Below are 23,734 nucleotides of genomic sequence, written 5' to 3'. Positions count from 1 at the left end.
TGCAGAAAGGTGATGACAAGGGTGTGACTGTGGGGATTTCTCTTGCCAAATGTTCCGTTCCTTACTGGGTGCTGAACTCTGGGAAATTAACCTGTCCCAGCTTGCAGTGAGCTTAGTGTGGGAGAGGAAACAGACTTATCTGAAGAAGATTTCAAATTGGCTAGTGTCGGCAAGTGGTAATGAGAAGTGGAGGTGATAATAGATACTATGATAAGCAATCTGTCCAGGTGAAAGGAGATGAGAAAAAGACATTAAGACACAGACTAAATTTTCTGATCTACTGCAGCCACTTTGTACCTTGCTAATGCAAATGAAATGGAGAATTAAACCTCCACTGTATGAAGCAGTCACTTTCAGAGAAGCCCAAAATTTCCTGAGGGACAAAAGCATATCTGAGTATGGCACTAGAGTTGTCAGTATGGACTTCAGAGTAATAGGAAATCAACCATATTCCTGTATAAATGATGAAAAACAGTGCACTTCTATCTGGAGCATTACACAGTGCCAGGAAGGCCATTAGCTGGTGGAAATGCCCTTTGAGAAGCCTGAGAAAAGTCTCACAGTGAAGTTCTCATACCCAGAATAGGATGTGTCAGGATGCGCTGCTACATCAGGAAGCTGGAAGGATGTAAGAAGACTTGCCCTGTTGTCCTGCAGGTGCAGGATAATTTAGTTAGGGTGCGGTGGTAACTTGAACTCACTAGCATGGTGGCTTGCTTGGAGAGTGTTTTCACAGATCACCTCTTGGTGCTCTTCTGTGTTTGAAAGCAGTTGATAATAGGTAAAGGCAGGTGAACTGGTCCCTCATCCCTTGATACAGCAGAGACAGGGCACACAGGCAAACTGCAGTGTGATCCACTAAGTGTCAACATGCTTCTGCAGATAAAGCTCACGTTGCAGCTGCAATCACTCTATCAGCCAATAGCACCTGCTCCCACAGCAGAAGACCTCCCAGTGCCAGAAATCTTTGGTAGCATTCATTGAACTTAACCGCGCAGTTAAGCTTTTTCATCCTCTGTTAGCTGAAGTATTTTGCTCACCTTTGGCAATTCCATTCCACCTTTTGCTTTGGACAAGACTGCAAGCAGCCAAACCAAAAACCTATTCCAACATTGAAACAAGTGACTATAAGCTATATTCGAGCTGCAGCTGGCAGGCTTACATACTACACACTGCAGCTATAACTGAACCAAGGAGCTCCCTCTGAGCTGCCAATACTTTATGAAGTTGGTACCCACTACAAAATGGGGAGATCTGGCGTTGCGTTCTGCTTCTGTGAACGCTGCTTTTTATTCTGCATGTACATGGCACTTTGTACACAATGTGCTCATTTTCTAGAGAGTCAGGTATCACAGCAATTTCAAAATCAGATTTTCTTCTGAATTAAGGAGATCTATGTGCTCTACCTTATGTGAGTGAAAGCTGGCGGGAATTCAAAGATACAGTCGCTCATCCCTGGGGATTCCCTGTAAATGCTTGTCTTGGTGAGCTGGGCTGCTACAGCCGTTATCCAGGGAAGCAGCACTCCAGATGGATCACCTCTGCGGACGTCAGTGGTACAATCGGATTAGGTAAGCTGTCTGCACACCTGCTCATTTCACTAACGGCTCCTGGCATTAAATGATCCAGACATGTCCTAAAATGTTTTTCCTCACCATTAGACTCAGGTGCCAACTTGTGTTTCCAGGTGGAGAGGGCAGTGTGACCTGCAGCCCCCAGTGCAGAAGTCAGCGGAGGAGCAGAGAACAGGGAGGATGTGGGGACAGGCAGCCAGGGCTATGTCATCTGGCACAATCCCCGACATTCAAAAGAAACATGTATAGACTCTAGGTCAAGAATAGCATCCAAAATATTTAACATCCCTTTTCACAAAGTGGATGAACAACCTTCCTGTAAACAATTAACTGAAGGATGTTTTACTGATGACAAACAGGCCAATACTACTCCTTGTTCTTCTCTTCTGTAGCTTTTCCCTTTCTTCCATAGTGTTTCTAAAAATGCTTAGGTTACAGAAAATCTACAGGTCCCCTTTAACAGGAACTACATCTCTAACACAGATGGTACCCCTGTTTTCTGGATTGCTTTTTTTCCTAAAAAACACTTCTGCCCCCCCGCTTCCCTTTTTTGTGTCAGACTTTCTGCAAACTTTATTGCTCTCTCTCTCTCAGGGGCATATCTTTCTTCCTCCAGAAGGAAGATATATCAGGGTCTCATCTTTTGTTCCACCAAACACTCTCTTTACCCACTTTTACTACTCTCTTTTTCTCTTCCTGACCTCCATTTCTCTGTTAGTTCTTCCTTCAACACCTGACTTCAACTCTCTTCCAAACTAGCAGATGGACTCCTGTTTTTAATTCCTCAGTGTCTTATTTCTTCTCCTTCAGTCTCTTTACTTTGTTCCCATCTCCTCTCATTATCCAGTAAGAGGAGGTCTGGAAACATGGGGAATACCATTATGTCCTTTTTAAAATGCAAAATACTGCCCGTATATTCATTTGAAGAGAGCCACCGCAGTGTATGAGATAATCATGGTGCTGGGAGCAAAGAGATACTAAAAAAGTCATTAACTACCTTGATAATTCTCTAATATTAGTAAAAAAATCGGATGTTAAAAGTTGGAAGACAATGTGCAGATTTACTCTGAGTATACACGGACTAATACACTTACATCCGGAAAGAGTGTATCTATCTGGCAGTTCTAGAAAGACACGGATGGACATTAACTGTGTTCAGCAGGAATTTTTGGATCAAACAGGCAGAGAGCAGAGGTGTTGGCATCTTCTCAGAACTACCTCCCTGACCGGTAAGAAGCCCATACAGATCTGGGAGAGGACTTCCTCCAGAGTGACATTAGCAGAGTGATCGAGCCAGAACGGGGAGAGGTCACAACCAAAAGATGTTCGCACACAGGCAAAAGTATGCAGAAAGTTAGTGGAAAAGGGCGAAGGTGGAATCTGCAAGGAAGTGCACGTGATGCTTGAACTGGGATGAGGTTTCAGGAATGGTGGGGAGGAAATGGAAGATAAGTCTACAGCTTATCACATGTCCTACTGAAATTATCACATATGTTTATGGTATTTGTTCTGGACCATAAATATGAAATCAGTCAGACTGGGCTGCCACTAACACTATGGTAAATACATACAGTTTTGAAACCAAATATAAAATTAGAAGAAATTTTACACTGAAAGGAATGCTAATGGCCATATGAGACAGCAGTTTTGTCTTCAATAGGGTTACTTGATGGTTTCATGCCTGTGAGTTAGAGAAACAGCCCAGGTAATGCAGCTGATGTTCTGGGCAAGACTGAGAGTCTTCCACCATTGGACACCTGAAGTCTGGACTCAGCCAACTTGGAAGTAAATTCAGATGCTCGGAAACCAAGTGCCTGCTAGAGCTCCCCCGTGGGACGTCATCACATCGCAGATACAGAAAGTAGATATCACCATTTGTGATGCTGTATTGGGAATGTGATGGTGCTAGAAGAGGACTGTCTTATCTTTCTTTTTCATAAGCTGGGCCCAAATCAGCGTGACTGCCACTGTTGGATCTCCTGCCAAGCTCTCTGTGGCCAAGATTATGTCTCAGAGCCTAGGCTCAAAGTAATGCTGGTTGTTCAAGCAGATCTGAAGTCACCTGCCCCGCTCGGGATACAGGGAGGGCTCAGCCATCCCACACACACGAGGGCTCTGCTGGTTTTGGTTGCGTGCAAGCACTTGCAGCAAAGCAACTTGCACCCACCTCACTGGCCCCGGTGCTGGGGCATTTGAGTGCTTACAGCTTTCAAGTCTGTAGGTGGAACAGCTTGACACATTTGCAAAGACTTTGAGGGAAAGCCAAAGCAGACTAAATACCTGTTACCAGTGGTCTTAAAAGGAAAAAAATTGTTATTTTTACCAATTTGAATGTTTCTCGCCTCTCCCAAGAAGTCTTTTTTTTCAAACTTTCACCATGTCCCTGTCAAGAACCTTCTAAAAATGCCTGACTTTTGACCTTACCCGTGGGAAGTAACAGGATTAGAACCAGCTCTCTTACTGTCTCCCTACAGCTAATTGAGTGAAAAATTACTTCAGCATAAGCAAAACTGATCAACTATTCAAGTACTACACTTCAAGATCAAACATGAATATAGGTTATCATGAGAGAGCGCTCTGAGGTTTATATGAATATGCCCCATAGTGGATGTCAAAACATTTTATAAACCAAACTTAAGTAGTGCATCCGCAGCTGCATTGCCCCCAAACGCCCTTATCTTCTGATTCAGCCTCTCATGATTCTCTCCAGCCTCCTGGCTGCATTAGGCAGAGCATCACCAGTAGGTCGAGGAGGTGATCCTTCTCCTCTGCTCAGTGCTGGTGAGACACAGCTGGAGTGCTGGGTCCACTTCTGGGCTCCCCAGTACAAGAGTGACATGGACATAGAGGAGACAGTCCCGTGAAGGGCCACAAAGATGGTGAAGGAACTGGAGCATCTCTCCTATGAGGAAAGGCTGAGAGAGCTGGGACTGTTCAGCCTCAAGAAGGTTAAGGAGGATCTCATCAATGTGTATAAATACTGATGGGGAAGAGCAAAGAAGATGGAGCCAGGGTCTTCTCAGTGGTGCCCAGTGACAGGACAAGAGGCAATGGGCACAGGAAATTACATATCAATATTGGAAAAAACCCCAACATTTTATACTGTGAAGGTGACCGAGCACTTGCACACATTGCCCAGAGAGGTTGTGGGGTCTCCCTCCTTGGAGATACTCAAAACCTGACTGGACACCGCCCTGAGCAACCTGTTCTAGGCTACCCTGCTTTGAACAGGAGCTTGAAGTAGATGACCTGCAGAGGTCCTTGCCAACCTCAACTATTCGGTGATTTGGTGACTCTAAGATTCTGCAGCTCACAGATTTTTTTGCATTTTTAATAGCCTTAGTTAGAAAAAGAAAAGTATTAAGTAAATAGCAGCAAAATACTGCAAATGCTTGGCAAAGGACAAAACTGTGGTATTTTTAGAGACGTAGAGCCGTGAGCTCTACACATGCAACCAACACAGTAAACTTCTTGGTAGATATGTGCTGGACATCTTCACAGAGGGTGGAAGCCATTAAAACAGCATTAAGTGGCACAGCTGGGCATTTATTCATGTTTTAGAGTAGTGTTTCTCAGCCTATTAAATGAAAGACCATCAAAACTGAAAAGAACCCACAGACCATCCTGTACAGTGTTGCCATAATTGTATTAATTTGCAATCAGTTAAAAGCTCGTTGCATTTTGAATGCCAAACCATTGGTTTTCTTCTACACCATTCTGTTTGCTTCCTTGTGTATACAGCAATTTTGTTGTAGGCGGATGGTTTTGTAAGTCCACCTTGTGTTTTTACAAACAGATAAAGAAAAGTACGCTATGCTGCAAAGAAAGTTGGTTTTGGGCTGATGGTTTCAATGACTCCTGCAGTCAGGGAGGGACATCTGTCTACTGCATGGGAGCTCAGCACATCCTGAGCTCTACTTCAGAGTGACAAATGAAAGAGTCAAGATTCAGATTTTCACTCATGATCTGAAGTCACTAGTCAAAACTCCAAATTCAAGAAATAGGCCTTGAAAGCCATGACATTTTTAAAATAAGATTGTTTGGTTGGTTTTTTAATTATTATTTTGCCATACATGCTCTATGTGAAGCAACCAGCTTTTCCCACTCTCCTGAAATTATTCAGAAAGGTAATCTGACCTTTTGCTGCTGCAGAAATTCCTGTCATTACACACACTTGCCACATCTTTCACTTTGATGTCAAACTCCTGTTTTCACCAGAAATCTGCCAGTTTACTGGCAGCCTACCAGTATTCAGGTACCTGGCATTCCAGGCAACAAACCACCTGGAAATCCTGGGTGAGTCAGCACTGCGTATGGAAGCCGTCCTCAAGCTATCCTCAAGCCATCCTCAAGCCATCCTCCCAGCTATGAGCGCTGAACACCTTCCTTAACATCTCTCATTGCCAGCTCCTCTCACAGAAAGCAAGCATTTGAGGCACAAATGGGACTTCTCCCAAGATCCACAGTCAATGCTTGTCAGAGGGTTGGTAATTATTGTTTTACAGCTAAACTGGCTCCAGCTCCCACTAAAATCCATGGCATGCAAAAGGAATTGCAAGAATTGTTTTGTTGTTCTTAAAATGTAATAAATAAGTCCTTGGCTGTTATTCTTCTGGAGTTGTGCACTATCCACACCATTCAACAAGTTCTGCATAGCAATTTAATATATGCATAGTATATTTCTATATGTGCATAATACATTTTTATTTCTTCCTGTATATGTAAAGAATCAAAAAACAAAGTAGCACTTAAGACATCTCTATATTAGCCCCTACCAACCAATTCCATATGTCTCATCATTTATGTTTTATTTTGTGCAACAGACTGTGCCATCTAGTTGCCTCTGTTTTTTGCGGGCTATTGATACCACAGGTACTGTCACTGCTGTGATGGATGTGAGCTATCTGTAGGCAAAGTGCGAGCATTGATTTGTGTGCAGATGAATAAGCTGTGCGGGGGGCGGTTGTTGACAGTGTGTCTGTACACAGTGGAGAGACCTTCCTGTGACAGCTTTCTATGTGCATGGCATATACAGTAGTGCAGATCCCACCCAGAGAAAACTGCTAGGCAGACCTGGTTGCAGCCTTCCACCCCATGGTTAGTGGGGCAGTACTTCTTCCTCTTTTTCCCTCTTTGCCTCTTCAATGACCCACATTTGAGGTGAAACCAGCTAACCAATTACATCAAGGTCCCGTATCCCCAACATACAAAACTCTAAATACAGGGTCAAGTCTATATGCATACACAAAACCCAAGCTCTCCTACCCTTTCTGGACACACTCCTACTTAGGCTCCCCATCTCTCCCATGTAGAGATGTAGGTTTTGATGTAGGTTTTGCTCGCCAAGCTCTTCCACATCAGCTTCAGGCTGACCTAGCCAATCCCTAATTATTCTCTGGCAGCCAAAGATGCACCTGTGCCCTGCAAGGACGACCTCTCCACAGTGAGGCTCTCGTCAAGATGCGTTTGCATTGTTGGTGTTCGCTAAGGACCATCAGAGCTAGTGCACTCCAACATCCCATAGTAAGTCCTTTTAGCAACCACCCCCCTTGGTTTGCACAGCACTGCAGAGCGACGTTCTTCTGTTGAAAGCCTTAGTGGGTTCTGCAACAGGGGCAAATGCTTAATCGTTCAACTGTGATGGGCTTAGGAGGGGCTAATTCCCACGGGCTGGGCTGTCTGGTTTCCTCTGATCACTGTCTGGCCTTCATGTGTATTTGGGTTAGCGGTTAACCACATATCCCCACAGTGTTAGCTGGGACTCGTCACCTAACAAAAGTCCAAGCTTCCTGACCATCCTTAAAACACTAAACTGTGAGTTCCCATTCTAGCCCAGGGCTGAAGAAAGCCAGCTGGCTTCACTAGCAGAAATATTTTTATGTGAGGAAGGAAATGGCCTAAGCTCAGATCTTGACCCTCTAGGTAGCATGTATGTTACCAATATTTGAATGCCTGAAGCTGTTTTCCCCTCCATGCTTCAAAGATCTCTTAGCAGGTCTTACGCTCTTGCATCTTTCTTTATTCCCTAATGCCAAGCTGCTACACTGTAAGACAAGCTCACATTTCTGAGAAACCTTTTAGCACAGTAATCAATGTTGCATGTTCAAGATATCCCTGAAGCTGTTAAGACCAGAGTTTTGGTCAATATTAAGAAGTTTGAAAACTTGTATAATTATGGACTTAGCTAAGAAGAGATATTACCATACCCAGGCATAACAGCAAGGCAATGCATCAACACAGTGAGAAAGGTCTGTGCTGGCCAGCCCAGAACATGGCACTGGTTAGCCTTGAGTTCCTGCTGGTAGGCAGAACATCTCAAGACCAATTCAACATAGTTAACCCCGTCAGAGGCCTCCAACAGCATCAGAAAACCCTGCCTATCCATACACGCTGTCTACATTAACAAGCATAGTGGGTTGGAAATTGAAACTGTCAGCTGCTCATGGAGACACTATCTCAAAAGATCTTTTCACCACTAACTTTGATGCTGTTGTCTTCAGAAAGACCCGAGAAAACATTTCCTGGAAACCTGAAGGAGTGTATTTGAATTTTACTGATCCAGGAAACCACGTTTATTTCCTGGAATGCTGTTGCATGTAATGGCCAGAATTTGCTGTTGTCACTGACTTTTCCTTGTTGTTCTTTGCTTTAGGGATATTCAGCTGGATTCATGTAGTTGTCCAGACTGTAGGCATCTTCATCTCAGCAAATGACCCTGCAGTCCCTTTACAATAGAGACCTAGTTGATAAAGTCAGTATCATGATTCATCTCATCCTAAAGCAGAAGCTTACTTCTTATCAGATTACTTATCCCCCTACATTAATTAATTGCCACTGACTACACTGACTAGACCGCCATTGGCTTTAGTGGGACCATAGACAATTGGCCGTATGTGGACACATACGAATCCCATTGAGATTTCCCTATTTTCATCATAGGCTTTTACTGGCCACACTGTCAAAGCTGACAGGAGAGAACCTCTCTTTCACCTGCTTGCAATGCACACTGTCTGTCTTTCCTTGACTTTCAGACCATCTTCCCTCCACAGCAGTTTGGCCTTCTGCCTGCAGGACTGGGCTGTCTTGGACTTGGTGAAGGTAGACCTCATTGTCTTGTCCATTGTGGTAGGACAAGACAAGGTCCCCTGCAGTTTTTGAACAATATCCTCTTTCTGCTGTTTTTCTCAGCTCCAGCTGACCTTCATGCTTCCTTTTCATTTTTCATCCTCCAGCCTCGAGCCTACTGCAGCTCCTGAAGTAATTGCTAACCCAGCTGGATCTCTTAGTGTGCACAGGTGTCAATGCCCATATGCATATCTGTTTTCCTTAATGCAAATTCCATCTGTGTTTTCTTGCATATATTTTGCCATGTTGATGTTAAGCGTGAGGTTTGACAGTCCAGCTTCAGTGGGGCCATAACTGCAGCTGAGAAACACACATGCGGTGCAGCAGCCATTTCTCATCATATACCTTGTGTTGCTCCTCTCCGGAGGCTAAGGGGACCATGAGGGAGATTTCAGCCCATACCATTGGTTCCCAGTCAATGATCTGCGGGCAGCAAGGCAATCCAAAGCAATCTGTAGCTCCCCTGGAGTCATGTCTCATTTGCTGTGTTTACAATCAAGAATTCTGTAAGGATTCGGGCTATCTGGATTTTTGAGGGTTAACACAGCAGCCCATGTTACACTGTTTGGGTACTATTACTTTACATGTATGTTGTTGGCAAATGTAAACCCATATAGTCGGCTATAATGTAGAACAATAAGGAATCGGGCAGAGAGATATTTTTCTCTCCTGGCCCTTTCATAGCCATTTCTACTAACCCATCTTCCTCTGCTTTCCAGCAGTCATTCTTTGTCTTCTGACCATATTTGATCATTCTTTTTTCAATGCAGTTTCCCGTTTGATTTCCTTTTACAGAAACATGTGTACACTGACATCGTAGATAACTACCGCAATCCCAGCTGTCTGAGCACTGATTTTTCTGTCTCTGAACTTGTGAACCATATTAAAAATTCAGGATTTATTGCAGTTGTTTCAAGAATTCCTGACAGACAGATGAGCATGATTTCAGAGGAAATAACTCCTCTGTAGTCAGCCTGTCCTGTATTCCCCTTGGCACTCTCTGGGCTTGAGAATATTAAAAGTGAAAGAAAAATGGCTCACAGTTAAAGCGGATTAATGAGACTGCATGTCTTTTTGGCATGCATGGAAACCACATGCAATTGAATACCAGTACCTTCTCAGTAGCAATAAGCAAATCTATTTTGAGTTTATTCCTCTTGGAGGAACTATGTGAATTCCTTCCGTAACATCACAGACAGCCTCCTAAACCCATAAACGTCTTTCAATACTTATGACCTGCTTTGATGGTACTGGTAGACAGCTTTGCTATTACTTTGGATTGCCTCCGAAGAGTGTGGCAGAGGGTCATATGCCCATATGAAAGGGTGAACTCTGTGTGTGACTTGTACTGGGTTGCAGACAGCTCCTCAGCCAGGAAAGGTGACTGGCACTTCACTAAATGACTGTCACTTAGGTGTCCTTCAGCAGGTAAGGGAGGACCGTTCTCTCTTCCCTGTTGGCCTGCTCCTATGGGACACCATTTCCCCCTGGTCTCATAAAGAGGATCAAGAGTGCATCTCAGGGTGGAAACAGCAGCATCCCATTCCCAAGCTCGTGTTCCCCTCTTGCCAGGTGATCAGTGGAAAGGTAGGAGAGCTCAAGTCCAACCAGAGCACTGAAAAAGCTCACCTAAGTGCCCAGGAGATGTGGTCAGGAGATCTTGGATACTGACTTCAGGTCTTGGGCTGGTTCTTTGATAGAAGCACCTGCAAGAGCTTTGAGCACATGAGTACCTTACCTACAGCCAGCCAATAACAGACCAAATGTACCAGCCGTATGTGTTTGTACCGCCTCACAATAATTTGCTGAGATTAAGGCTTTTCTCAGGGAATGAACACACATTTTTAGGGCAATTCCAAATGAATAGTTCTGTGCCTGCTCTCTCCCGGTGGTGACTGAGGAATGAGGAGCTCTTTTCCTCAAGTATTTTCTACTGATGAGCCTAAATTAGTCCTCTCCAAGCGCTCTGCTGCTGTCACAGGACTGACAGAGCTAGCTCCAAGACTGGATCAAGCATGATTTGATTGAGTTGAGGGGAGAGGGAAGGAGGAGCTGAACTGCACAGCTACGCTGCACTACGTGATACCTTACCTGACTGTGGTCTATTAATGGGTGTCCCATCAATTGTCCTCTATCCCACTAGTTCAGAGTTAATGTGAACATTTCTGCGGTGTATAATCACATCAGTGACTGCAGCGGAGGCATTTCCTAGGTCTGACTGTGCCAATGAGATGATATTCAAACACAAGGTTAGGTGGGATCTCTGTGGTACTTGGCACAGGAATTGCCAAGGGAATGCTCTTCAGTTTTGTCAACAAAAAAATTGGAGTTTACTGAAATGAATTTCTTTCATCAAATTTGAAACTGTCATAAATAACCATTTTGATCAGAAAAATTATCATCAAAGCTGTGTCTAATTTCTACGTGTGGTTTGTATCAAGTGCTTGAAAAATGATTGCTTTTCAGCTGGAAATTAATTTGAGGCATGTGATAGATTTGAAACGTTGATTAGCGCAAGGGTAGCAGGTGCCTCTGTGCCCTTGCTGTACACTGTTCTGTTAACAGCAATGGTTCAGTCTTTCTGCTGTTTCTACAGACTGAATTAATGCTGCATTACCCCACAGAGGCAGGATTTTCTGAAGAAGGGCCTGTGGAGAGAAGAAGCCGCCCTGTGTTGCTCATGGTGGGGGTGGACACAGGCGCTTGTGGGAGGTGGGAGTATGGACAGTGCTGGGCAGATCCAGGGCTCTGGTTTTTCATGCAAAGAGAAGAGGATGTTTTAACCTCTCCTTCACTGTGCCTTGTCCCATTCCATGTTCACTATCATAACTACTGACAGGTAAATGGAGGCAAACAGCGGTGAGTTTGATTCTTCACTTTTTTGGCTCTATTGGCATCATTCAGTACTATAAGTTAAATCTGTTTTGTTTGATGATTACAGCTGCAGGTGCCTTACCAGTTTCTGTTTAGATTTACTTTTAATCATAATGGATATCTTGCCTGACAGAAGTTCCAGTGGCTGTGTGTGGCACATTTGCGCTTTCTGTGTTAAAGAAGAACAAAGACAGAAAAGAACAAACAGTGGGGAGGCAAACCCAGGACAGGACAAGGGAGACACCAGCAACTGTATTAAGCCAAGCTGTAAGGAGACATAAGAGAAGAAAGTCAGTCCTTGGACACAGCAATCACTGTTGAATTGAATAAGGCTCATGTAGGAGACATTTGCTGAATGTGACTTCCATCCTGGTATTCACCTCATCTTGCACTTTTAAATCCATCTCCCAGAGTTAAGCTTTCATATTGTTGTCAGACTGATCAACAGATATGTGTGCATTGTATTACCAGGCCATCTTTGTGCTGTCTGTGAAATATCAGCAGGCTGTGTCCCTTCCTAAGAGGGGTAAATTTTGAATTGGTTTGACTTCTCAGGGCTGGATTATTGCAATTCTTTGTTTGCAGGAGTTACCAACCTTGTTATCTCCCAAATGCAGATGATACAGGATGCAGCAGCTCACAGTCTTTTGGGCACTCAGTTGTTTCAACCTAATGTTTGCATTTTAAAGACTCTGTGCTGGCTTCTGATGAAATTTCATGGCAAGTTCAAAGTCCTGCTACTAGTATAGAATATGTTGGATGTTACACCGGTTCCCTTTGCTGTCTGGTAGCATGTTCCTCACTGCTCAGCAAGACCATAATTATTATTCTTAAGTGTATGCGCAAGGAGAGAGCGTCTGCTCCCTGAAGGGTGTCTGGTCAAGTAACTTCCCAATGCAAAAGGGGATAAGAAAAGGAGGAAGCCACAAGCAAGAGGGCACAGAGACCCAAACCTAACCAACAACCAATACAGGAGGCAGTGATGGGAGTCAGTCACACTGATTGATAAGGATATGTGGACATAATAATGTTTATTTTGTTAAGATTATCTGATCCAGGATCTTGTCAAATGGGATGATAAGGAAGAGGGGGAAGCCATAAACCAAACAGACAGAGACTCAAACCTGGCAGACAGATGCAATGTAGAAAAAGGCAAGAAATCAACCTTGATGTGAGCAGCCAGCAAGGCAGCCTGGATACAAGGGGAAAATTACTGAACAGAAGAAATTGTCTGCTGAAAAAATACTGACAGGCAAAGTCCTGCCAGCCTGGAGCCATGAGCCTGGGAACCAGAAACAGCCTTGAAAAATGCCACTGGCCTCTTGGAACTGCAGCCAGGGTACCTACAAACTGGAGACCTCGGAAGGGGCAGGCAAAATCCCTCCTCCCATCTGTGTGATGTACTTATGCTCCCTGCATGTCGCATCCATTTCTTGTGTTTGGTGCTGACCCGACATCTAAAATTGCAGCAGCTGAAGTACTATGGGGGTCCTCATCCATTGCTATCCCAAAATACCTCAGGATGTCTCAGCTTGCTCTAACTTTCTTTCTTTCCTCTGCTTGTTTTTGTTTTGTTATTCTTTTGCCGCTTTAATGATATCAAAAGTTATCAAAAGGTAACTCTGAAAGACACATTTGGAAGGTAAAGGTCAAAATTACTCCTGTCTTCCCCATCTCTATCAGCAAGTAATTCAGCTTCTACAGTGTGCTGCCTGGTTTTGCCATAGCTCCTTCATTTGTGCCCCTGGTACCCGATGTTTACGAGCAATGACACAGGCCTGTGACATTTAGCTGCTGAAATCAGCCCAAATTGAATGCATTCAGCCACATGCAGTGGAGACTGAGATTCTATGGGAAGCTCAGAATGATGCACTCAGAGCAGTCGTTCAGACTTTGCCATGCATGAAATAATACCCTTTTATCAAAGAGACCTCCGTCTCCCTCCCCAAACCCTACGAAAATACCTGCAAATATTGAAGCAAATGGCAGGTGACCTCTGCACCCCGGGGAAGTGATCCTCCCTTGCCTTCAGTACCACATAACTGATGAAATGGAAGCTAAGCCTTTTCTTTCTAAATTACATCATTTTTTTCTAAATTACTTCCTTCTCTTTGTGGGGGGAAGTATCAAAGTCATTTTGCATATTTGCAAATATTTCTAAGCAACGTGGGGCTAATGCTCCTCAAAATGTTGAGGCCTGAAAGCTTGAACTGTTGTTACTGGAGAAACAGCAAGAAAGCTTGAGAACAGTTGAGGATACACTAGGACTGTGTCTTAACACATAGGCATAGTGTCTTGCTGGTGAAAAACTATTTAATACTCAGAAAGATGTTCCCCTTTTGAGTTACTTGGTTCTTCAGATTACTATAGAAACACAACTAATCTTTTCAGAGGCCTGGTCTGAAAGCGGAAAGAGAGAAGGGGAAAGACATTGATGTATAGGAAGAACTGAATGCAGTATATTGCCTTAAAAACTGGTCTATAGTTTTATTAAGTTTCAAAGTTATCTTAAGATGATTCTTAATGCCTAGCAAATGACTATCTCCCACTCCTAAAGAGATAGTTACCGACTTTTTTGCTGCAGTTGTATGAAATAGATTGATCATGGAGGATTATTTATTATATTTAAAAGTTACTTGGCTCTATGTCCTAGCCAGAACAGAAACCAGTATTCTAAGTTTGAATGTGTATTGCTTGTATAAGAGATAATAAGATTAGAAGCAAAAAGGTGCAAAAGTATGTCAATAGCCTGAGACAGAAGAGTAGCTTATACACTTGCATGCACTAAAACCAAAACAAACCAGTGGTGGCACTGCCTTTTTTTTTTTTTTTTTTTTAAACTGCCTGCTAAAACCTAGAAATTTGGGGTTGGATTCTTAAACCCAATGGAAATTAAAATCCAGCCCTGTGCTGTAGAGGCAGCGCTGCTGAGCGGGGCAGGCACTCTTCCCCTCATCTCTCACAAAACCATTCAGCCTCTCCAGTCCAGTTGTCAATCTCAGTCTGTTCTTTCCAGAATCCCTCTCATAATTTGTGTTACCAGAGAACTGAACTTATTTCCCTGTGAATTATAGACCATGGACCAGGGCTGGATGCCTTTCTGGAAGACAGGTTTTTGCAAAACACAGCTAAGTCCAATGCCAATAAACTTCCATGGGTCAATTCTAGAGGAGGCAAGACTAGACCATTCAGCTGTCTCCTCTCCATACTCTGGATTTTCTCCCTCTTTCCCCTTGCATCCTCAACTATTTTAAATTCATTTGGGTTATTTAAAAAAAAAAAATCTTTCTCTAAGTAGCTTGACCCATTTGCCAGATATCCTCTTTCTGTTCTCTGCTGTTGCTTTACTGTCTCTTGCTTTCTTCCCTGAGGATGTAAGGAGGAATTAAAAAGACAGACTTTGAATTGTTTTCATTTGACTTTTAGTTGCATATTTATGCTTTTGCTAGATACAATGAGTTAGCTCATAAATTAGCATTCCCCTTTATATTTAGGGGAATTGCACTGTACTGTGTGATCATGTATGCCTTGGAGATCATTTGCCAAATAAACTTAGATGACCTACTTATAAACACACACTGTTACCCAATCCAGCCATCACTACAACCAAAAGAGGAAGTATTTCTCACTTTATGGATGTGTATTCCATAACCTCTGAATATAAGGGCTGGAGACAACCCAGAATTGCTGCCCTTGGAGCAGTAACAGTCCTTGGTCAGGTACAGAAATCAGAACCAAGAGCAGAGAGCAACGGGAAGCTGGGGTGCCCTCTAAAGTAAACTTGTATCTATTTCTTAGGTCTTGCCAAAACTAGAATTCACACAATGTTATCCATACTGACTTAGGTACAGCAATACCATCCTCTTCATGCGGAGACAGTTTTCAATATCATTGGGGAAATAACGATTCTGGCAGAATAGGCACCCACACATCCAGTATATGCATTGATAGTAGGTTTCTAGTGATAAAACTGCATCAGTTTAAAAGAAAATCACACTGGTCCAGTTCTAAGTCTTTCTGATGTAATTGCTTTGGGAACTGAAAGCAATGGAAGACAAACTATACTCTAAATATTTTCTGACAGGGAAGGTTTCTAATCATTCAGGTGAAGAGACAGGCATCACCATCTCAGATTATGCAGTTTCTGAGTAATCACAACAACCCACCAGGGAAGAGAAGTCATTTCCCTGAGAAAGGCACCTGAACATCTTTTCATCGTTTAGCATGTACCGCTACATTTCCAAATTTATCTGCTGAAGAATGCTAATGAACTTCCTGGCTTCCTGGCCTACTTGTACCTTACAACTCTGACAACAGTGTTTTTTTAATATTAAGTAATGTGGCATATTAATTAATAATTTCCACAGGATCACCCCAAAGAAGATCACAGTTTAACTGCAAGAGCTGTTATAAGATGCTGGATGCAAAAATTCCTGCTCCAAACTCCCTAAAACCTAAAATGACCATGCAGACAAGTGAGAGGAGACCTGGAGGCACAGGCACCTCTTTGTGTGCTCTTGTGCAGGCAGATGCAAACTTATTTCTGCTCCAAGCCTGGAGTCAGCCCTGCACTGTGGTAACACAGCACTGAACCAGAGAAGGTGCAAGTCTCTCTCAGCAGGCTGTGTGTGTAGGGGGGTGAGCCTTATCTTAACTGTAGCTGTGCAGCTTCTGCTTGGACACAGATCAGCACAGCCTGAAAAATCCACACCTTATGCACATGGCAAAACCACTGAGTGGCAGACAAACAGAGCCCGATTTCCTGACACGGGTGGGGTCCATACTCCAGCTGATAAACCACACTACCTCTTCTACGAGGACTTTGGTCATGCTGAGAAAAATAATAACAATACCTGTTTTCTCTTGCATTTGTTTTAGAAGGACAGTTTGCTTTAACACTGGGGTACATTATCTTTTAAGTAGTAAATATCTATAGGGAGGCAACCTGAGTGTGGAGAAATGTGTTATTATTTAAAGCTTTCCAAGATGATCGGACTCTGACAGTGAGAAAAGTTTTGAGAAGAAAATCAACTTACAAATTATAGCAATTCCACATCAGAGCAGGTGAGGAGAGATATTTTTTACTGATAGAGACAAGGCTTGTGTGGAGACATTACTTCTCCATTTGGCTGCCTGATGCAGCTGGAAACAGAGAGCAGAACTTTCAGGCACAAAAGCCATTAGGGTAAGATGAAAAGCACACCCCTGTTACCCAACTTTTTGCTGATCTAGTAAGATGTTACCACCCCCTCGAAGGTCCACCTTGCTTATATTCTTAAATCATCACAGATATGACTCCTATTTAAAAAATCCTTTTCTTGAACATTTTACACTGAAGTCTATTGAACCCAAGAGAGTCTTTCTTATGCCTCAGACAATGGAGTCTCAACTTCTTAGCAGTCTCAGAAATGAGTAGTTTCATTCAGCAGCAGGTCTTTGCACTGAAGAAAGACCGAACAGCATTTTTTTCTTCTTCAGACAGAGAAAACAGCAACTGTTACTTCTGAATATTCCAGTCTGTCTTACAGGGAAACTTCTGTATTTCATATTCTGGCTTACTATCAAAGACAGAAAAAAAGGTCCAAAAGGTCCTACTTCTTTGACATCAGCAATTCAAGGATGCTTTTCCCTTCCTGGCTGCTGGCTGTGCTCTGTGAGTGTGAACCAGAGCTCTATACGAATTGGACCAACTAAGAGCCATGCAAATGTGGGTGTGATGATATTTACTAGACTGAAAATTCAGTAAAGTGAAATAAAATAGGGGAAGTACTGAGTTTCTTGCATGTCCTTCAGCGGAAAATTAAGGTGAGGCTCAAAACATCTAATTCCAGAATTTCTGGATCAACAACTGTAGGTTAAAATGCTATTGCATCAGGTGCATAAATGAACCAAACTGCTGCAGCCCAAGTCCTAGCAAACTGACTGCACAGCTCTAAGGCTCCTAGGATGAACTTTGTTAAAGTCTTCATGTATCTCTTGAAGATTTTACCAGTCAACATGCCTTTCTATGTAGTTGCAGTTAGTGAATCATATTAGGCATTTTGCATACTGTTATTGCTCTCTTCAAATGACAGTGAAACAAAGTCAGCCATTCCTCAAATTAATATCCTTGTTCAGAGGCATTTCAGCTGCCTTTTATCCTAACCCAAGATGCAAAAAGAAAGATTTGCGTAACTGAAGCATACTTGGAACTTACATTAAAAATGTGGATTAATTATGATTTGAGTATTACTTTGTTCTGTATTCCTCTGAAGATGAAGACACAACATCTGCATAAACATGCATACAAAAGTAGGTTTTTTGACTCACATATACAAAATTCATCTGCAAGTAGGATTGCAGCTACTTTCCTGGCAAAAAACTCTCCAAAACACACTAATATAAAAAAATAAGTGTAAGACAATGACCAAGTCCTTTAGAAATGTTCAAAATTCTTCATGATTAAATAGTAAATGATGAATATTTCCTTGTAGCTGCAGTATGTGTTACAGCTTTAAATTATGAAATGTGCAGCAGCAGTGATCAAAAGTCTCCTCCATTAATAATGTCTAATGGACTACTTTTGTACAGGTTTAGGCACAAGGGGCTACTGTGCATGTGGCCACGTACGCAGCATGTACTCGGTGGGTCTGCTGCATCCCAGATGTCTCAGAAATACGGTGCACAGAAATATGCAAGACCTAACTGCACTCTCCCATCTCATGTCATGCAGTTGCATCACCCACCCTTCATCTGGATCACAGCTCCGTTGCTTGTGACCAGTGCTATCTCTGCTCAGCTTAGAATCTAGCCTGAAGAGAGATGGCCAATACATGATATAAAATGTCTGGGGTATGTACAAAATACCCCAAAACTCATTGGGCTTCCTATCACGTCTTCTCCTCAAAACTCTTTCTTAACATCAAGCTTTAGTGAACCTCTCTAAATATAGGACACTACTGCCTTTTTGGAGATTAGGGATCACCAGCCTTCAAGCTAACCTAGTGCCCTGTCAGTGGCCAGTCCACCTAAAAACACGGCCTTCCTGACCTCATAGTGCAGGAAAGGAACAAGAAATACTATACTCAGTGAGGTCATGAGTGATCAGTTACTCAAAAATCCTGATAAAGAATGGACAATTCCCATGCTTGTTGTAAACACATAGAAAAGTTGCTTTGACTCCCCTGAACTATAAGTATTTTTAGCTGGAGCTCCTGAGCTGCAGTGCATTTGACTGCAGTTGGCACTGATATGAGGAAATCCGGAAATCCCTTTGATTCCAAAATTAAATTTGAAGAAACTTTATTAGGGTTTTTATGCTTAGCCGAAAACAGACTGAAATAAAAGTGAGATGCTGTTTACTGTTACAGGAACCAAAATATCAGGAGTTAAGAGAATGAGGAAGGCAGACTCAAGTAAATGCTAATTCCTTATGCTCAGACAAACTTTACTCACAGGCAGTACAGAACTAAGAAGACAAAAAGTTTACAGGCAGAAAGCATTCTGATATCTTCCCTGCTACCAGTGAGGAACTTGAATTGCTTAAGGGTTGTTTGATATTTTCTGAAGGTTTCTTCATATTTTTTAGACTTTTTAAAATCTAAGTGTGTTGGGACCCCTCCAGCAGTATTTGACGATGTACAGATGTTGAAACAAAAAACTTGTAGCATGGACTCTGTAAATTCAAGTATAGAGGTTGGATTAAGGAGGACTTAAAATGACCATTAAAATGTCCTCGTTACACTCACCTGTTTCAGTCTCTGTTCATGTTCTCTGTGCTCTTTGCTCTGTGGTGCTAAGAATATATTCAAAAGACCAGGTTATTTCTGATTTGTGGCTGTTGCAGAGATCGGGGAGCTGAGTGCTGAGCGTTGCGGGTTTTTTGTGAGGATTTTTTTTGCTAGGAATAGAGTGGAGAGTGGTCATGGTTTTTGTTACAGAGATGATCTGGATAAGATGGTCCCTGTAAAAAATTGCTGAAGATAGATACCTTATCCCTGTGGTGGCAAGAAATCATATCTGCTGTCAAGTTCACATGCTTTTTGGGGCACTCAGAGAGAGCTTCCCGCAATAGCGGAGACATGTGGGTGAAGACAGTTTCATTTTGGCTAATTTGGCACAGGGATTCTGCAGCTGGAGCTGCAGGAGAGCAGGTTGTCACTTGCTATTAGCTTTGTTTTAATCCTGCAGGCCAGTATGCATCTCAGACACTGCCTGGTTAACTCCTCTGCTGCTGACGTGGGGAAGGACAGCTGCTGAGGAAGACAGCCTGTGAGGTGGAATATGTGCACTCAATTCCTGCCTCTGCTGGAGCTCACCTGGTCATTTGTGCCTTATTGAAGACTCAAAGTAAGAAACAATAAAGCTGTAATAAGGATTAGTCAGTCAGTGCACTTGAAATTAGGAATCCATTGCAGCCAGGCTACACTGTCCCATTGTCGTGACCCACTCTCATGTAAGGACATGCAGTGCACTGGAATAGCGTGCTATTAGCAAAGAGACCAGGGGATGATTAAAGTACTGTACTTGATGTCCACAGGTTGTAAAGGACACTAGTACCTCTTTATATTATTTTAATAACTGCCCATTCTTAGGGTAGACTTGAAAAATTTTGCTTCCAGGTATGCTCCAAGATATGTTTCCCTCTCCCATGCCTGGTGAGAAGTATGCCCACATAATCTAGAAGACAAGCCTATGGGCTGCTGAAAGAAAGATGGCATGTAATTAAATGAGAATGGTTGGGCTTGCCATTTGCCTTACTCATTTCAGTTCATTTTAATTGTGTCTCACACTCAGTGCTTTGTGTGTTTCTCCAGAGACTGGAATGGATGTGCTGGACATACCATGGACAACAAAACCTGGAACTAAAGAAATGCCTGAGTGGCAGAGAAATCCCAAAGAATATGGACAAAACTGCAAGTATTTTGTCATCAAACTAATGCTTTGTTAATTACTCTGCTTGGACTGTGCCCAGTCCAAGTCTATGTGGATAGATGAGTAAACCCAGAGAATGGCCTGGGGTTTTGGCACGTAGTGCACTGTTCTGAATGATATAAACAACACAATTTTCAAAGATCCTTCTTATATTAATGCTAAACCAATCTCTTGTGAAATAGTCCCCTCTTCTTCGAAGCCATTGTAAAAGGAGGCAAAATAGGCAGAAGGCAGGAGCGAGCCCTGAGCAGCCTCTAGCCTAAACACAGAAGGAGATGAGGAATCCAATGCAGGTAGTTGGCTGAATGGAGGGAGAGGAGATGGCACTGATGCTAATCACTGTTTTTAGTCTCTTGCAGAGTACATACTACAAAAACCAAAGAGGATAGTTAATTATTTTTAAAGACAGTTTTAACACTTAATGGAAACAGCGAAACAAGCTCTGGTGAATTCAATGGTTCGGAAAGTCAGTGTGAAGCAGCCCTTGTTTGTCTGTCTGCCCCAGAACAGGCTGCCCCCCTGCCTCTCATTTCAATTCTAATGAAGACCTGCATTTGTAAGGAAGATAGGCTGGAATCCAAATTTAAGGCTTCTATTTTTGCCATCAGTAAGGAGCTGTATGAGCTTTTTTCAGAGCCCTTACCTTGGCAGGAATGGCTGATATTAGTTACAGCCTAAGTGATACGGTAGAAGTGTGAACATCAGTCTTCCTTATACTGCATATACTTCATGCTAGCTTCCTTCACAGGAGGTTTAGCAACTGATACAGTACATTAAAAAATCAGATGTTTTTCCCTGAGGCTATCACATGCAGTAATTAAATCAAACACACATAAGAGTTACACAGGGGGGTTGACAGTGCATTGGAAACCACTGTGCTTCAAATACAGGGTGATGCACATCAGTTCAGGCTGATCATTTTTTTCCAGTAGAGGTTTGTTCCAGTGCAGGTTGCTCAATTCTGCAAAGATTTAGGCATTCTGGTAGCAGTTAAGCATATGCTTTACATTAAGGATGTGAATAGATCTACTTTGTTTCAGTGTAATACCCATTTATTTAAAATGAAGCATATGCTTGCTCGTTTGCTAGTCTGTAGCCAACTTTCCTAGAATGAAACCCTAGGACAAGGAGAAAGGAACCAGAAAGATCTTTTATGCCCCCTGAACAGGCTGAGCAGCATTCAAAACAGAGGCAAACTTCTACCCTCTGCGTTCAGCTAAAGCTCCCATCAGCAGAACAGGGCCACTGAAAGGCATTGTAGCCACAGTTTGAAGAAAGAGGATGCAGAGCATCCCAGAGCCTGGACCATTCCAGGCTGAATCTGTTTTCTTCCATCCAGTTAGTGTGAGCTCACTTTGGATGAGCCAGCTGAGCTAAACGCTTTGGAGCTGGGTGTGAGCAGGGCTTTGGTCATCACTAAATGGTGTGGCATGTGGCCTCCCTGCCTGCCCGGGTTTGTTGATGGAGACTACAGTGCTAGCCAGGAAACGCCAAATAGTTGCTAAAAGTGGGCTATCGACAACCTGACTGCAATGTAAATGATACAATAAAAAACATTGGAGAGGTTCTTTCCTCTCTCTGCATAAATGCAACTCAAGTGAAATATTACAGTTTTAAAAACTGACTTGCAGATATCTTTCTGCTTTAATATAATGCATTGGAGGTGAAACATAGCTTTGGGGTAACCGTGGGAGCTCCCAAATGAATTTAATACCAAAGCAATACACCTGAATTTTGTTTTAGAGAGGCACTACAAAGCAAAAGTACTTTCTGGAATGAAAGCCTGGTTACGTGATAAAATTAATCCTTATTTAGGAGAACACTCTAACAAAGGCTGAGCAAAGTTCCTTCACTTTTTCTGAGCTGGAGCTGTAGATACAGGTTCCTTGTGTTAGCAGTTAGACTAGATGGAGTCACTATCCCACACAGCCTGGAAGTTGTGAATTGTTCTTAAGGAAATAGTATGTGCTGGTTTGCAAAAGGCTTTTTAGCCTCTGAGGTTACTAAGGAAGGCACAAAGGCCAAACTGACAGTCTCCACCACAGGAGAATGGGAAAACAGGTTACAGACATGAGGAAATTTTATTTTCATGTTCTGTGACTGGTGTTTCCTGGTGGCTATGTGTAATGTGTGTCCATGGGCCCTGAAATGAAGCTTAGCTCGGGGTGCTGCACAGGAACGTTAGGATGCTCTTTAAACCGTTTTGAATAACCCTGTTTCCATTCTCCACCGACACATTTTTGGCAGCTTGTAGGCACTGCCAAGCCCTGCAAAGCACTGAAGTAGGGGTCAGTAGCAGGGGACTTATCTTTAAACATACAGATTCCCTAATTATTTCTGCTTGCTCCCCCATGGCTTCCTCAACGCTTGTGGAGTTTCAGAATAGAACTACTACTAAGAAATGGACTCCACCTGGACCAGCTGCTGGCTAACAATTTCACTGCTACCTCGTGATCTATACTAATGTATATTTTGGCTAGCAGCAGCAGGCACGAAGCAGCCTCTTTTTCTTTTTAACCTTCTCCTATCTTCTGGGAATATGCAGCTATTTATAATACTGCCAGATGTTCCAAGGAGGCTTTCTTGCAGCATGTGTTCATCCTCCATCAATAACTTTGCATGCAGAGTGTGGGATCATCCCTGCAATCTGTACCAAGTTTTTTTATTTCTTGATTTATCTCTTACTATCATGGAGTCAAGAGTGTTCTTTTAAGCCAGTGCTGTTCATGCAGTGACTGTGAAGGACAGGAGAAGGCTCAGGCTCCCCAGTGCAGTAGCCCATGGTGCCAGGAGTCTAAGCAGCTTCATTTTCACCACTGCAGCACCGGTCCAGCTCCACATGATGCTGCAACATGAGTAGGAACCTCCTTTTCCCCTAATAGCATCATGTTCTCAGGCAGAAAGGGCAAAAAGAAGCAGTTTCTGGACTCACCAGCTAATTTTAATACATCTGTTGCATTGCAGATGATGAAGCCAGGTAACATTATGTGCTGCAAGCATCTAATCTGTGCAGGCTTATGAAATCTGTTTATTTACACTCTGCATGCTCTTTGTATTTAACACAGAATTCTCAGTGCTGTGACATAAATCTTTGTTTTAAAATCAGCTGTCAAAGAAAAAGTCCAGTAAGAAGTGGACTGATCAGTATATTACGAGAGGCATCTGCATCTTGGTGCTTCCCAGAAGGTCTCCCCAGTTATCTGTTGCTTGGTGGAATGTCTAAGCACTGAGTTTTGTAATTCAAGTAA

Source organism: Aquila chrysaetos, chromosome 5 (genome assembly GCF_900496995.4).
Source record: "Aquila chrysaetos chrysaetos chromosome 5, bAquChr1.4, whole genome shotgun sequence".
NCBI lineage: Eukaryota > Metazoa > Chordata > Aves > Accipitriformes > Accipitridae > Aquila > Aquila chrysaetos.
The sequence above is the reverse complement of the archived record's forward strand: the minus strand, read 5'-3'. Positions refer to the sequence as shown.